Below are 16,603 nucleotides of genomic sequence, written 5' to 3'. Positions count from 1 at the left end.
TAGAGAGAGAGACAGACAGACAGAGATAGACAGACAGACAGACAAGACAGACAGACAGACAAGACAGACAGACCAGACCAGACAGGTGTACCTGAGGCTCGGCTCTCTATCAGGCAGCAGCAGCTGATCAGGATGCAGGTGATGCTCAGCAGTCCTCGCCATGTTACACGTGGAGACAGAGGAGCAGCACTGCCTCTTTATAAACCTGCAACCTGCTGAGTCAGCACCTTCATACTCCTCCTCTTCCTCCTCCTCCTCCTCTTCATCCTCCTCTTCTGTGTGTCTCAGTGGAACCAGGACACCTGAAGCAGCTCTCAGGAGGTGGTCAGCGGGCCGTGGAGCCCTGTGATTGGTCGAGAGGATCTCAGGAGGTGGTCAGCGGGCCGTGGAGGCCCTGTTGATTGGTCGAGAGGATCTCAGGAACACAGGGTGAGCGTGCAGTGTGACGTCCTGCACCCTGAAGAGCTCTCACCTCAGGACCAGGTGTGCACACAACAGGACATTAAGAGAGAGAGAGATTACAAACTAAAACCAGAGGCACTATTTTTATTGTGTATTTGTTTTTACTGTTTGTTTATTAGTTTTGTGTCTGATATATGTTCATGTTGTATTGTTGCAGGAGCCTGGCTCTTCAGATTCTCATGTCTTCAGTGCGTCTGATGATAAACCCTTTAGAGCTTTATCCGAGTCGTTACAAGGCAGCAGATGTTATTATATTCCTTTACATGAAGGACTGGGAAACCATCAGAAATGCTTTTAACTGGAACCGTTGTGTTTCCATTGGTCATATACTGTACTGTGTGTTTATCTCAGCTATTTTAGAAAAGACTGGTTAGCGGATGTTTTGTGATCCTGTTATTATCAATATATATTTTAAATACTATTGAAAGCTTCAGATCAGAGTGTCCCATTTGAATATCTCTACGGTGTCTTATGAATGTATTTCTAAGTCAGGGGTGTCCAAACTACGGCCCGGGGGCCAAATGCGGCCCGCCGACCATTTTGAATCGGCCCTCCTCATCTAATTCAAAAAGTATGATATGGCCCACAAATGAAACTTGTGCTTGTCTTATATTGTACTCCTTAAATATGAATGTAAATATACATTACTCAGTAGTGTTCATGTGTTAATGAGACCACTTTTCAAATAAATGTAGTCGATTAAAGTTGGAAACATTTTCTAACATGTCTTAGTTGATAAGAAAAAAGCCCAATTACTTATTTCCATAACAAGTTTGAAATAAACCCATCGTATAGAGCGGTGCAGGGAGGACGTGTTCACCCTGAAGGAAGCTGCTGGTTCCCTCCACTAAAAAGCAACGGGATTTCTCCAGAGGGTTTAGGAAAATAGCTGGAAATCAGGTCTGTGGAAAAGGAACCTGTTTGATAAATGCACGTTTTGTTCAGCCGGATCATCTCCACATGTCTACCCTACTTTTATAATGTTCTAATCATAAATCTAATGTCCAGAAGCTAAATGCTAACGTGATGCTATAAAGGAACTACAGCCGAGTCCAGCAGCACGACTTCAACGTCACGCCAACTGCAGATCCATATTCAAACACACAGATTCTAAATGGAACGAGTTGAAGCGTTTGTTTGAACACTTTGCAGGAGGCAGGTACTTGCTTTCAAGCAGAACAGGGCAAACTAACTTAGAGGAGTGTTTACGTGTTCGGCGTAATGACGTACAACGTCCTCCACGACTTCTGTAGTCCTATTCAGCCACTTGGTAACAACCATCGTTTTTCAGACACGTCAACTCTTCAGAAATCACCAGTGGGGTCACTGCTGATGGATTTAATGTCCTAGAACAAAACGTGATCCGTCTCTTCAACGTGTCTCAACCACAGACCTTATTTACAGATATTTTCCTAAATCCTATGGAGAGATCCCATTGGCTCTGAGACCAGGGAACAGGAAGTGGTGAAATGCTGACTCACTTCCTGGTTTTAGGACTCATTCCTGCACCTCTCTATTTCTCCTTATTATAATCAATCTGAGGCTCCTGTTTTAAGGAATGAGCTGCCAACACTCACAAGCATCATTTACCTACATTTGATTGATTTTGCTCATTTATAACTGAATTTATGAGGCGATAAACCTCTAGTAGTATGTGGCCCTCGGTGAAAACAGATTGAACCCCCCTGTTCTAAGTGAATAAAGGGACTCGTGTTGTATGATAACACCTCCTCTTACACAGGCTGCTTCTTCACTACTTGTGTAACGCTGCGACCTCTCTATTTACCTCGAGTGTGTACTTAGTGTTAGTCCACTCTTATCTGCAGCGTCCCTGTTCAGATGCTGATGAATGCAGAAATACTTCTCCTATCACAGTTTGTATGAGTTCTGAATCAGAGTTACAAATACAGAATTTGGAGGGCAGGTCAACATCTCTGCAGTGTGTCATTATCCTGCTGGAAGAGGGTCTGTCACAAAGATTAGGGAGGTGGTACGAGTCAAAGTAACATCCACATTGTGACAGTTAGATTTTTATTTATTTATTTAGGGGTGCAGCCAAGTCTCTCTCCTGGCATTTTCGTTTCAATAGGATTTTTCTATTTAAATGTTTAAATCAACCATCACAAAGGTATGCACACACATCAGAATGTACACCCTACACATTGAATGACCATTGATAATCTTGCCCCAAAACCCCACAGTCCCCAAACAATAATCCAACTTAAAATTCCACTACGGGTTTTCTTCCACACATCTATTTTTAGTCCCGGTAAAATTTCGTCGCTCCAGAAAAAGGTGAAAAAAACACACGATGTTCAATTCTGTTCTGTGCTTTAAATAGCAACAAAAACAGACACGAAACCTTTGAGAAAAATAAATAGTCTGGTTGTTAAACACGGGCCAGCCTTCGCTCCCCATCACTGAGCCTCGGCCTCCCCTGTCGCTTGGTCACTGTTTTTCCTTCCTTGGACCCAGGGGCGGTTCTAGGGGGAGCAACAGGGGCCAGTGCCCCCTTCATTGACCAGGGACCACCGTACAAAAAAAAAGGTTACAATATTACGATGTATTGGAACTAAATCAAATCAGAGACCCGGATGTACAGTGGAGATTAAACTGTTCATGAATGTGAATGCTGTGCTACAATTCTTTATTCTTCCCCTTATTATTTCAGCCAATACTTTGGCTCTCCATAACTTCAGCTTATTTTCAGCTACAGAAACCATTCAAATATTAAACTATTCAGCCTTTTCAGGAATCGATGGGACACCTTCAACTTTTTAAAAATATGTAATACTTTTTGAAATATTCAGCTCTTCATGCAAACTCTTTTTTTAACATGGAAGTCAATGGGAGATGCCTTCAAATCCTCTTTTCCTACACCTTGCGCCAAATGCTACTCCTTCCACATACTTTCAGCTAGACACTTCATTCCAACTTTCAAATGATCACAAGACCTTCAGCTATTCAAAGATGTTTTAAACTTGCCATAATTCCCAAACCCTACACTCCTCAGACATATTTTTTCATGAAAAACGTAGGAAAACCTCTCCTAGGTTGGAAAATAAAAAAAAATGAAGAAAAAATATTAAACAAAATGCCTCTTGAGGGCATGAAGAGACAAAAAGTCCACCTAGCTCCCAATTGATTCCCATGTTAAATCTTTCCGGATCTTTCTTCATAGCAGAGAGAAGTACACTTTAGACAAACTGCTCCCATCTTCACATTTTACACACAAAACCCCCCAAAAAAACATATATCAGTTCATTGGGGTTCCCTGATGCTCACGGTCTGCTCATTTTTTTGATAGGAGCCCACTGCAAAAACTGAAATCTTACTAAGATGAAATCAAGGCAAAATATGCTTATTTCATTTCATTTCATTTCAAACCTTTATTTAACCAGATGGTCCCATTGAGATCATAGATCTCTTTTTCAAGGGAGACCTGCAGCATATAGGTTCCACATGAAACATTAAACAATAAAGGACATCATACATTATATTTACAGGATACATTTACATACTTATAGACATATACAAGTATCCATAGTATCAACGAGCATTTCATTTAGCCTAGCTTTAAAAACATGCAGAGGAATGAGATTGCTCAGTTTCAATTCTTGCTGTAGATTGTTCCAAGCAAGTGGAGCTGCGCACATAAAAGCTGTCTCACCTAAGACAGTCCTTGCTCTTGGCACATCTAACAACACTACATCATGCGATCTCAGACAATAGCTGCTTGCAACTCTCTGTGTGATCAGAGAGCAGATAGAATACGGGAGTTTACCCAACAAAGCTTTATAAATAAACGTGTACCAATGACTGAGCCTCCGTACAGTAAGTGATGGCAGACCTGCCTTGGCATACAGGGTACAGTGATGAGTAAGTGCTTTACAGTTTGTGACAAATCTCAGTGCGCTGTGATAGGCGGCATCTAACTTGTCCAGGCAATGGGCAGGTGCATTCATATAGACCAGATCACCATAGTCCAGCACAGGTCAAAAGGTCACAGAGCCTTTTCCTGGCCTCGAGCGAGAAACAGGACTTGTTCCTGTAGAAGAAACCTAGTCTAACCCTCAGCTTTTTAAGCAGGTTATTGACCTGAAGTTTAAAAGAGAGGCAATCATCAAGCCAGATACCAAGGTATTTATAACAGGTAACCACTTCTAGTACTTGTCCTTGCATAGTAACAATATCTAAAACAGGCTCTGGTGTCTTTTTAGCTTTTGAAAAAAGCATTACCTTGGTTTTATCAACATTTAAAAGAAGCTTAAGTTCAGAGAGCTGAGTCTGAATAATGTTAAAAACAGCCTGTAATTTAACAACAGCCTCCTTAATGGAGGGACATGCACAGTACATAACGGTATCGTCCGCATAAAAATGTAAAGTAGCTTCATCCACATTTTCACCTAAACTATTGATGTAGATGGAGAATAAAAGTGGACCTAAAACAGAACCTTGAGGAACACCATTAGCAATGTTCAACCACTCAGAAGACAGCCCATCAAAGTGAACACATTGGGACCTTTCAGAGAGGTAGTTCACAAACCACCCACTGCATGGCTGGATAAGCCAATACTGAGTAGCCTCTGCTTTAAGATGTGATGATCGACGGTATCAAACGCTTTGGAAAGGTCAATAAATAGAGCTGCACAGCTCTGCTTATTATCTAAAATACTCGTAATGTCATTCACCACTTTCATTGTGGCAGTGATGGTGCTATGTTGCTTTCTGAAGCCTGACTGATGTTTAGACAGGATGTCATTTGTACATAAAAACACCTTTACCTGTTCACTCACTAGGCGTTCAAGAACCTTAGCCAGAACTGACAATTTAGAGATGGGCCTATAGTTATTTAAAACAGTTGCCTCCCCTCCTTTCAGCAAAGGCAGGACATACGCTGACTTCCATACTTTAGGAATTGTGTTTGTGCTGAGGGAGAGGTTAAAAAGAGAAGTGAGAGGTGGAGCAATAAAATCTGCAGCTATCTTTAAAAAGAAAGGTTCTACGTCGTCCGGGCCGGCCGGTTTCTTAGGATCTAACTTAGATAATGCTTCATGAACAACATTTACAGTAAAAGGAGTAAAACTGAAAGGGTTTTCCAGACCACATTGTTCAGAGTCACCGACTGTGGTGTTCACAGAAGCAGAGTTAGTCACAGAATCAAACAGAGAGCCACAGGACACAAAATGCTCATTAAAACAATTTAACATAGTAGCCCTGTCCGATATAGAGCCAGATGTTGTGGTAATGCACGGAGGTAGCTCATTACGGATCTCACCGGTGGATATCGATTTTATGGCTTTCCAACATTTCCTAGGATTATTCAGGTTTTCTGTGGTAACTGACAGATAGTACTGAGACTTAGCACTTTTGACCTGTGAAGTGAAGCTATTCCTTAGCTGCCTAAAACGCAGCCATTCAACCTCTGAGCCTGATTTCCTAGCCTTTGCCCAGGCCTTGTTTCTCTCATGTAGGAGACTGGACAGTTCAGCAGAAAACCAAGGATTGTCTCGTCCCTTTACTCTAAAAGTACGTAGGGGTGCATGTCTATCTATAATTTCCATAAAACCAAGATAAAAATAAGACCATGCAGTTTCAACATCAGCACACAGATCGATTTTTCCCCAATCAAACCCAAACAGATCATGAACAAAACCCTGCTCCACAAAATGTTTTATGTGTCTCTTAATAATAACACGGGGTCTAACCTTTTGGACCTTAGTGTCCCTAATTGTGGCTACAGCACAGTGGTCTCTCACATCATTCACAAATACTCCCACAGATGGGTATTTATAGGGAACATTAGTTAGAATGAGATCAATTAGGGAGGATTTATTAGGGGACTTAATGTTAGGGCGAGTAGGACTGTCAACAATCTGAGTAACATTCAGAGAGATACAAAGGTTTTTAAAATCCTCTGATACTGCAGTTAACCAGTCCCAGTTCAAATCACCAAGCAGCACTATTTCCTTGTAGTCAAGTTTAGATAAAAGATTTGCTAGCGAAGACAAGGAGTCCTTGACAGCTGAGGGGGGTCTGTAACACCCCACCACCATGACTTGTTGCCCCTTTGCCACTTCTATATTTAAGGCTAACAATTCGAATTGCTTACTGATAGATTTGGAAACTAATGTGGTTACACTGAACTTATTCTTAACATAAATGGCAACTCCACCACCTTTATTAGGCCGGTCGGTACGATACACATTATAACCATTTAAGGATATGTCAGAGGCCAAAATAGTTTTATTTAGCCATGTTTCTGATAACACAATGACGTCAGCGTCAGTCGAGCTTGCCCAAATGCGGACAAAATCTAGTTTACCTAACAGACTGCGCACATTCAAGTGGATGAGACCCAACCCAGACCTAGCTTTAAAATCAGCAGGAGTAGCGATCTGACTGCTACTACTGGGCGGACCAGGGTTAGGTTGGACATTTCCTGACAGTAATAACAACAAAAACAGGCATATTTTCCTCTTAATCGACACACATACATTGACATCTACTTTAGAATCACCGGAAAAGTCTGCGAGAGTTTGATTAGAGTTTAAGAAGCAGTCCTGAAGAACCATCATCGCAGGCAAACAAAAAAGACAAACATATTTTGTCGAGCAGATTGTCTGCGACAAGGTGACCGGTAACTGTTTGTGTAACACATCCGACCCTTTGCAGGGGATGCCCACTGCGGGTGGCAGAACAGACCTGAATCAGTAGACTTCTCAGGATGACTATAGATCTTCTCATAGTCCAGAACAGTTAACAGGCACAGCAGAATCACGATATGGGCCATTTCCCAGACCAGCACACAGTATCCGCCATGTTCCTGGGGCAAATCAGCACAGCAGCAAAGGACAGGCGAAAGCAGCAGCGTGGAAGCGCTCCGGTCCCTCCGTGGTATCCCCGGGGTGAAAGGTCTCCTCAGCAAGCAGCACACGACACCGCAGCACACGACAGGTAGGAGCAGGCCTCCACAACAGCAGAACCAGGACAGATGGAAAGCAGGCCAAGCCCGAAGCGTGGAGCCACTCCGTCTCTCCGCGACGACTCCGGGGTAAAAACCTCCTCAGCACAGCCGTACTCTACAGGTGGGAGCAGGCCTCCGAAGACCGCAGACAACTAAAACTATTACTTGTAAGCAGGGATGGCTAAATGTTTGTAAGCAGGAGAGATAGATGCTAACAGATACCAGATGCTAACAGGTAGTGGGAGCCTGTAAAAATTGCGACTGCGGTACCTGAGTGGAGATGCAAGATAGATATTCTCTCATTTCGGCTCATCTCTCCCTCTTCCCTTTTTTTTACATTTTGTCTGCCTAGATATTTCCTCTTACAAAGAAGTTTTTGCGGTTGTGAATTTCACTTACATTAAGTGTTTTTTTACTTCATTATCTTAATGAGGTTTTATTACTTGTTCTTGAGATTTTAATACTGATTCTGAGTAAATTAATGTTTAAATTGAGAAATACCATAATTCTAAAGGTATTAGATCAACACTGATCAGTAGAAAACTGCTTTTTCAAAGTCAGAATATCTTATTGCAAGCATCCTATCCTTTTTCATCTCTTAACATATTAAAAACAGATAATGACCAAATGAAATTCATTGTTTTATTGTCACTCTTTTTCTGTCCTTTAAGTAGGACTCAAACCAATTTAGAACTGTTGCCGAAAGTCCCACCCAGTTTTCTAGTCGGTCTAGTAATATGTTGTGGTCAACAGTGTCAAACGCAGCACTGAGATCTAATAATACTAACATTGAAGTTCTGCCACTGTCTGTGTTTAAGTGGATGTCATTGAAGACTTTACCTAGAAATGGCAGGTTTGATATTGGCCTGTAATTGTTCATTACTGAGGCATCTAGATTATTCTTTTTTAAGAGCGGTTTAATGACTGCAGTTTTCAGGGCCTCTGGAAAAATACCTGAGTGAAGAGATGTGTTTACTATATGAAGTAGATCTGAGGCCATGCAAGGAAAAACATCTTTGAAAAATCCTGTTGGAATAATATCAAGGCAGCAGGAGGAGGATTTCAGAAGTTGAATAATGTCCTCTAAGTTTTTACCATTAATCTGATGGAATTGTGTCATGGTGTTTGAATTGATATTAGGTGGACATAGGGACAAAACATTTGCTGTACCTGATGTAGAGGCACTGACTGCTTGTCTAATTTTCTGAATGTTGTCAGTGAAGAAGGAGGCAAAATCATTGCCCTGGTGGATAGAAATTCAGAGGCTACTGACACTGGGGGGTTAGTTAGTCTGTCGACGGTAGCAAACAAGGCACGTGCGTTGTTTTTGTTTTTGGTAATGATGTCAGAGAAGAAAGACTGTCGTGCGTTTTTCAATTCCAAATTATAAAGGCCAAGTCTCTCTTTATAGATTTCAAAGTGAACCTGGAGATTTGTTTTTCGCCACCTACGTTCAGCTTTTCGACACTCTCTTTTTTCTGTTCTCACGGTCATGGCCTTTCTCCATGGAGATATTTTCTTGCTAATCACTTCCTTTACCTTAGTTGGAGCAATGGTATCTATAACATTTTTAATTTTTGAATTAAAATGATCTACTAGCTCATTTACTGAGATGTTAGCAGGGGCAAGTGTGGATGAGAAATTATGAGTAAACATTTCCCTAGTATTTTCAGTTAAATATCGCTTTGTGGTTACCTCTTTCTGAACATTTTTGTGAACAGAAATAGAGCTCTCAAAGAAAACACAGGAATGATCAGAGAGTGCAACATCAGTCACCACAACCTTTGAGATATTCAGACCCTTTGAGATAATTAAGTCCAGAGTGTGCCCCTTATTGTGCGTGGGCTCCGCCACATGCTGAGTCAGTCCATAGTTATCAAGAACACAAAACAGTTCTTTAGCCCCTCTGTCCTGGGGGTTGTCAACATGGATGTTAAAATCACCAACAATGACTAAACGGTCAAAGTCAATACACACTATAGACAGCAGTTCAGTAAAGTCATCAAAAAAGCTTGCACAGTATTTGGGTGGTCTATAGATATTTAGGAACAGAGCTCGAGAGGAGCATTTCAGCTGAAGGGCCACATATTCAAAAGAAGCAAAGTCCCCATAAGATGTCTTCCTGCATTGAATGGAATCATTGAACAAAATAGCAACTCCACCCCCTTTCTTATGCATTCTTTCCTGACTCATAAAACTAAAGTTGGGAGGGGTTGATTCGATAAGAACAGCTGCACTGTTATTTTGTTCAATCCAAGTTTCCGTTAAAAACATAAAATCGAGATTGTGCTCAGTGATAAAATCATTGATTAAAAATGTTTTTCCTGCCAAAGACCTGACATTTAATAAAGCTAGTTTAAGTTTGTTAAATACACTATCAGTAAAACATTTTGTGACAAGCTGTGGCTGACATTGAATCACTGCTAAATTTGATAACCTCACACAAACGTTTGAGCACTTCCTGTTTCTAAGCTGATTTACCGCTCTTAATCTATTACCTATCAACACAGATATCGGCAAAGCTACTGGCAGGCAGGGCCCCGGCATGTGCTGGAAAGAGTTGAGAGTGCCATATGCCCTTGAGCCTGGACCCAGCACATATCAGTAAAAGTTTGTTGCGTTTTGTACACACACATCCTTATCAGGCTTCGGAGACTGCAGATGCTTTCTTGAAGGGATGGGAGGTGGTTGACATAGGCACAGTGATGAAGACGGGGGAGATGGTGCGCGTCTCTGCTTCGGTGATTTTGGTGGGCGTCGTTGAGGGGCGGGGGTAAAGGACATGCTGCCAACCCTGCATCTCGCCTTCATGCGGTCATCGAACTCCAGGGGGGAGGGCGAGGGTGAAAGGGTGAGCGGAGAGTAGAGAGAGCTGGGAGATGAATGAAGAGTATCCTCCAAGGCGTTGACAGGGGGGGTGACGGGCAGTGGAGACTCCTCCATTTGTGTCATAGGTCTCCCATAATCAGAACATTCCTCAGGCGGGTGCAGTGATACTTCTTCAGGGTTTTCTGCTCAATGTGTTGTGTCTTTCTCCTGTTTTGATTCCTCTTGCCGCTTGTCCTTGGCAGAGGGAACAGATTGCTGACGCAGGCAGTTGAATATGTTAGAGATAAACAATTTCACTCCTGACTTGTTCAGGCGCAGACAAAGATGTCTGCGATCCCAGAAAAAGTTAAAATTGTCAATAAAATGGACAGAATGGTCAGTGCAGGCAGTTGAAAGCCACATGTTCAATGCAAACAGTCTGCTGAATCTCTCCACTCCTCTTCTGACTGGCGGTAGAGGGCCACTGATGAACACCTCCGCATTTAGAGAGCTGACAGTTTCCAACAGACATTTAAAGTCTTCTTTCAGCGCTTCTGACTGTTGTTTCACAACATCATTTGTTCCAATATGTAGTACCACATTCTTCACAGTCGGATGTTCAGCCCCAATATGCAGGATCTTCTCAGCCAAGTCGGAGACCATATCCTTGGGAAAACAGAGTACTTTGGTGTTGTTCTTACTACACAGACCTTTTACATCTCTTACAGCAGAATCACCCACAATCAGAGTTTCAGGCCCAGCCGTTAGCTTTCCCTCTAGCCTTTTACTTTTGGAGTAGCTATTGGTCCTTACCCTGCTGTGTGAAGAGGACGGGTTATCCAGGTCATCAGAAAGAGATCTCCGGTTCTCGGTCAGCGGAGCGTATCTGTTCTGGATTGGCATACTTGGTGGTTTAGGACGATTGTTTGTAGTTCTCCCTTTAGCAGCTGTCCACGGCTGTTTCCTAGTATGAATAGGGGTTGAAGAGGCACTCTTCCTGGGTGATAACAATGCAGGCCAGCCGGTCGCATCACAGATTTCAGAGCGCTGGGCTCTGCCTGTTATTCGTCCTCCCAAATCCCATGGAAATGATTTACTCTTAGGCTTTGCACCCAGAGAGTTCCAGGGAGGACTACCACTTGTAGATTTATTACCCAGTACACAGCCCTCCTGTTCCTTGGAAACCTTGTAGCTGCTAACTAGCTGTGAGTTAGCATACCCTTTTCCATTATCTTGCAACACTGGTAAAGTGGTGTTATTCCCACAACATAGTCCATTCACTTCCACGTTAACTTCCAACCGTTGCATTTTCATTTCCAACACAGCCATCTTCTGTTGAAGTTTGTGGAAGTCATCTGTAGAGAACGTTAGGTAACATTATTCAGGCCAAGGGCATTTAGCAAACATAAACAGCGTTGATAAACACCTAAATGGACTGGGACTACAAATCGGCCCGGGACTCTCGACCGGCCCACTTCGGTAAAAACCACTAGTAAATTGTCGACGGGGGGGGGGGGGGCGGGTGCTAGTGACTTATCCGGACGGCTTCAGAAATGTACATTACTCTTTCTTTTCGGGGAATGGGAATGGACGCTCACATTGCCTTTAAACAGCCGCCGACATAAAAGGATGCGGTGCTTCCATGAGCGTCAAATACCGCCGCCGATGGGAATACATTGCAATCAGTTGAAAGCTCTTTGCGTCCGTTTATGAAGCTGAAGGAGCCTCGGAGCGTCACAACTGCACGCCTCGGGACCCTGACCAAGCATCGCTCCTGGACGTTTAGGGAGTAAGAGTGTGTTGGAGCAAAACACACACTTCAAGTTAGACCTAAAACACTTCGCTATTTTATCTACCTCTGGAACAAGCTATACTGAATTTATTCTAAATATGTTTATTCTTCACTCATTACTGGATCAGTGAGCTGCATGAGATACTGACAGGCTGTCAGGAGAGAGAGAGAGAGAGAGAGAGAGAGAGAGAGAGAGAGAGAGAGAGAGAGAGAGAGAGAGAGAGAGAGATTATTATTCCTGTGTTATTATCCAAAGTTAACGTAAATCTTTGAATAATGTACTGCATCTACTATAAGTAGTTTGTTTGAATGTAATACTTATGTTGTTTGTTGTTTGTGGAAGCGCATCATTTATTGAAAAATCAATCTGAACTTTTCAATCTTTCACGATTATAAACTGAAGCAATATAAAAATGAGCCCCATTAACTGAGTTTTAAACATCAGCATATCCGGTCATAGTCCGGTAATTACCTGCTAACGGAAACTCTGCTACACAATTCATATTATTATTATTATTATTATTGAAACATGACCGGTAAGTTTCGAATTTGTCCGGTAAAATAAATTATTTCCGGACACTTGACCGGCAAGAAAAAATCCTAGCGGACACCCTGATACACAATAATATCTACAAGAACATTTTCCTGCTTCAGTTATTAGTTTCAGTTCTTGACGATGTTTGATGAGTCTTAGGTTTTAATGATACATATGAAGAGCTTAGAGGATTTAAATATACATCTTGTTCTGTGTGGGCATCCTTTGTAAGACATACACACAGTAATATCTACAAGAACATGGAAGTTAAATCTCTGATTCAGCAGCAGTAACTGTGGTATGACTTGCTTGAAGTGAATATATCTGCTCCTTGTTGTTCGGAGTTTGATTCTTTATGGTGAAACAGATGAATACTCACTGGTCGGTTTAGTAAAGGATGGTTTGGTTCGTTGGATTAGCCGCCCTTCTTTCACACAGTGGATGAAACAGCTGTTGTTTAGTGTGACTTCTGTGAATCAGATAAACTGAAGCGGGGCTCATTAACATTTCAATCATCCATTACCACCTCGCTAAAGTGGATCAATGACGGCCAGCTTTGCAGAACATCAGTGAACAGGATTACATCTCAGTGCCTGTTCTCTGTAAGGGTTTCAATTTAAGTTTTTCAATAAAATAATACAATTACATGATGTTTAATTATTTATTATTATATTGGAAGAAGCAGTGCAGACTGTAGGGGACCTGGGACGTTTATAAGACAAAGATTTATTTGCCCAATTCATGGATTCATGAGCTGAGAAAGATGTTTATGTCAGCGTTGGAGCAGGGAGATGCTGCCTTCAGGGACCAACACAGAAATACGACATTCCTGCACCACTCAATGTTAGCACTAAAATATCCAATGCCGCTTCTCGAGTTACATTTTAAGAAGATTAAATGTTAACAGAAAAGTTCACTTATATTTGTACATTTCTTTTATGCCGTCTACGTGTATGCAATACCAAGAGTAGACCAGCAGATGTCCCCATTCAGACTAAATGCAATCATTCAAGATTCAAGGGTTATGTTATCATGTGCACAGCAGCTACAGTGTAGTTATGGTAATGAACATCTTAGGTCCCGAGCTCCTCCAACAGTGTAACATATTATATAAAGGACATAAGAGAAAAAATACAGTAATAACACAAAAATAAAAATAGTGCAATGAAATAGAGCACGATAGATTTGAATAGAAATAGTGCAGGTGAAAGAACAGTCAGGTTAAAAGACATCCAAAGCATGGACTTGTTTTCTTTATACTTTGGGAAAAAAGGTTGGTCACTATTGCCACGTAGGTTTAATTCACCATCTAAGAATATTATACTTACAGTCCCCAACAGGTAGAGGTCTTTGCAGTTTGATCACACAAAACAAACAGAACTCCCAATCGCACACCGAGGTACCAAATGCCCCAAAATCCCAAATCTGACCCAGAAGTCAGTACCAACTGGTAAAATAAGAACAAGCCCTGGTAGCTGCTCTCAGGAGGAAGTCCAGGAGAAAGGGGAGAAGGAAAGTAGCCTTCGCTCAGAATCTGTGTTACCTTCAAGGACAAGGGGAAATAGTTACAGGTAACAAAACACAGGACTAGACTTCAACTGTCACACACACTCCCCGAGGTTTTGCTTCAGCCTCGAGTCGAGCTCTTCGTAAAGATACGGGTCCAGCTCATGGAGAGCATTGATCAGAACCCTGCTGGCTGCAGCTCCTTTATTTCGCACCGCGTCCACCACTTCTCGTGCTCCGTCATTTTTGGGTTTGGTTCTGGCTGATGTCATTTCAGATTCACTGATCACCTCAGACTCAAAGAGTTTATCCAGAAGGAAGCTCAGCACAGGTAGAGACACTCTTTTGATGAACTCTGCCCGAACTGAGAGCAGCCACTGGTCTGCTGGGACTCTGCTCTCTGCTGGGACTCTGCTCTCTGCTGGGACTCTGCTCTCTGCTGGGACTCTGCTCTTTGCTGTGACATTTCTCTGGGACAATTCCTTCCTTGGACCTGGAAGATAAACAGGGAAAATACTTTTATTGAATAACCAACAATCACATTAAACAGATCTCTTAAAAATGTAAGTAACTCAGCATTCCCAGAGGTGGATTTCTGTTCACTTGAAGTTATAATATGTAACATTTCCTCATTAAAATGTATAAAAACTAATACACGTATGTTATTCATGTTTGGTTGAGTTGTGTACATACATTATCCCAAATGGTTCAAAGAGACGTGTAATTTTAATCAAGGTAACAGAACGTTCATAATGGTCTCCTGTAATGGCCGTATCCACTCAACCATGAGAAGCTGAAGACTACAACTCCCATGATGCCACGCTGTTTCACCACCGCACCACAGTAGTTTTTATTATGGTTTTAGAATATTACAGGTTGTGTGTTTAATGTCGTAATGATGCGCTGCCATGGAGCCTTAATAGAGAAGGCTATGAGATGGATCTTTAGAGTTATCAGTCTATCACTGGGTCTGAGCTCAGGTGGAGTCTTTACCTTCCAGTGACACGAGACGATTCCAGACTACGTTTCCATCTTGGTCCTGGACCTTCAAAACCACTCTCTCTGTGCTCGTCGTCAGGAAAACTTCAAATGTCGGAGGGTAATTTGGTCCAAACATTGTTTCAAATTCTTCATGCTGGAAACCAGAAGCAGAAGTTAAATGTTTATCCGTTTCTTTCCTGATTGTGGATCCACATGCAGATACATGTGTGTTAATGATCATTGTGTTTCTTTAGAGGAGCATCAGTGACTCACCTCCGGCTGTATGAAGAAGTCCTCAGGTTCACAGTGCACACTGTAACTGTGATCAATATCCAGCTTACAACGGGAAGAGATCTTGATGTGCACAGCACTTCCTTGTGGGACAGCAACCTTCAGTAACAGGACATTGTGATCACTTCAGTTCATGCTCTCATAGTCAGTTGATTTAAAGATCTAAAAACAACAAATGGTGACGGACCTGCTCCGCAGAGTGATGAGATTTACAATCAATTACAAACATAATAATAAGGATATATCACTCCTCTCTGTATCGAGACATTTAAAAAAGTTATTTTAATTATTGGATATAAGCTATTGAGCAATACTGTTATTTTTAACAGGGATGTTGAATATATAATACTTATCACATAAGTCTTTGAAACACAAAAGACGGCTGCCCGAACGTCAAAACATAGTGAGTAAGGATGAGATCACGTGATCCATCTCAGGAAGCCTTTCAGCTTTGTGCTGTGTTTACCATATGCCTTATGTATCACAAGTGACACTGGCAAAAACAACAACCAACGAACCATCTGAAGATTCAGTTCAGATAGATCTTACTCTCTTTGTGGAAACATCTGTGGTTAAAAACAAGTGTTTAGTCTGACAGTGAGCTTATATCGAGGCTGACTTTACCTCCTCCTTATGGACGTTTTTCTGCAGCATAAATACATCCAGTATTTGCTCCTCTCTGCCCGGGGGTCGTAGGAACAGCAGAATTTGGCCTTTTATCCGCCACTTTAGAAGCCTTTTCACTCGATCGATGATTAGGCCAAAAGAAGAGAGGTGAGGCACGTTCACCACCACGTGAGTGCGTGTGACCTCCAGCGGCTCCAAGATGCTCAGGCCTTCATCAGTGATGTGGACGACAGACAACAGGCCATCCAGGAGCAGCGCTGTGGAGCAAAGAGCTGGTCATCTGTTGCTTTGCTGCTGAAACAGCTTCATCATATTCAATGTCTCACCACTTTAGTTCAGAGCTAATGTTCATCTAATGTCATTCCCTTTGGAGCCTCACTAGGATGTACCAGTTTATATCCTCCACCTTTTATTTTAATGTTTCATTATTGATCCGTCCCCTGTGATCTTTCTGGATGGGAGCATTTACTGTTATGAATAAACTTTATTCATTATTTTATTATTTATAAGAACGCTGAAATGTTTGTCAGAAAAGCTTGACTCTGTCCGGTCACATGTCTGAGTGATTCTCTAGATGTGTGAAGAGTTTTCTAAAGCTTTAGGGCGTTACAAAGTTCTGTTGTTTAGTTTTGTA

At 42.0% G+C, this 16,603-nt stretch overlaps 1 pseudogene; it reads right to left on the bottom strand.

The window, feature by feature from the left end:
• Window positions 1-13,211: 13,211 nt before the first annotated feature.
• Window positions 13,212-16,603, bottom strand: part of LOC117497551 — a 112,312-nt pseudogene continuing 108,920 nt past the window's right edge.

Source organism: Trematomus bernacchii, unplaced genomic scaffold (assembly GCF_902827165.1).
Source record: "Trematomus bernacchii unplaced genomic scaffold, fTreBer1.1, whole genome shotgun sequence".
Classification (NCBI taxonomy): domain Eukaryota; kingdom Metazoa; phylum Chordata; class Actinopteri; order Perciformes; family Nototheniidae; genus Trematomus; species Trematomus bernacchii.
Note: the sequence above shows the minus strand (reverse complement) of the source record. Positions and strands in the feature narration are given on the sequence as shown.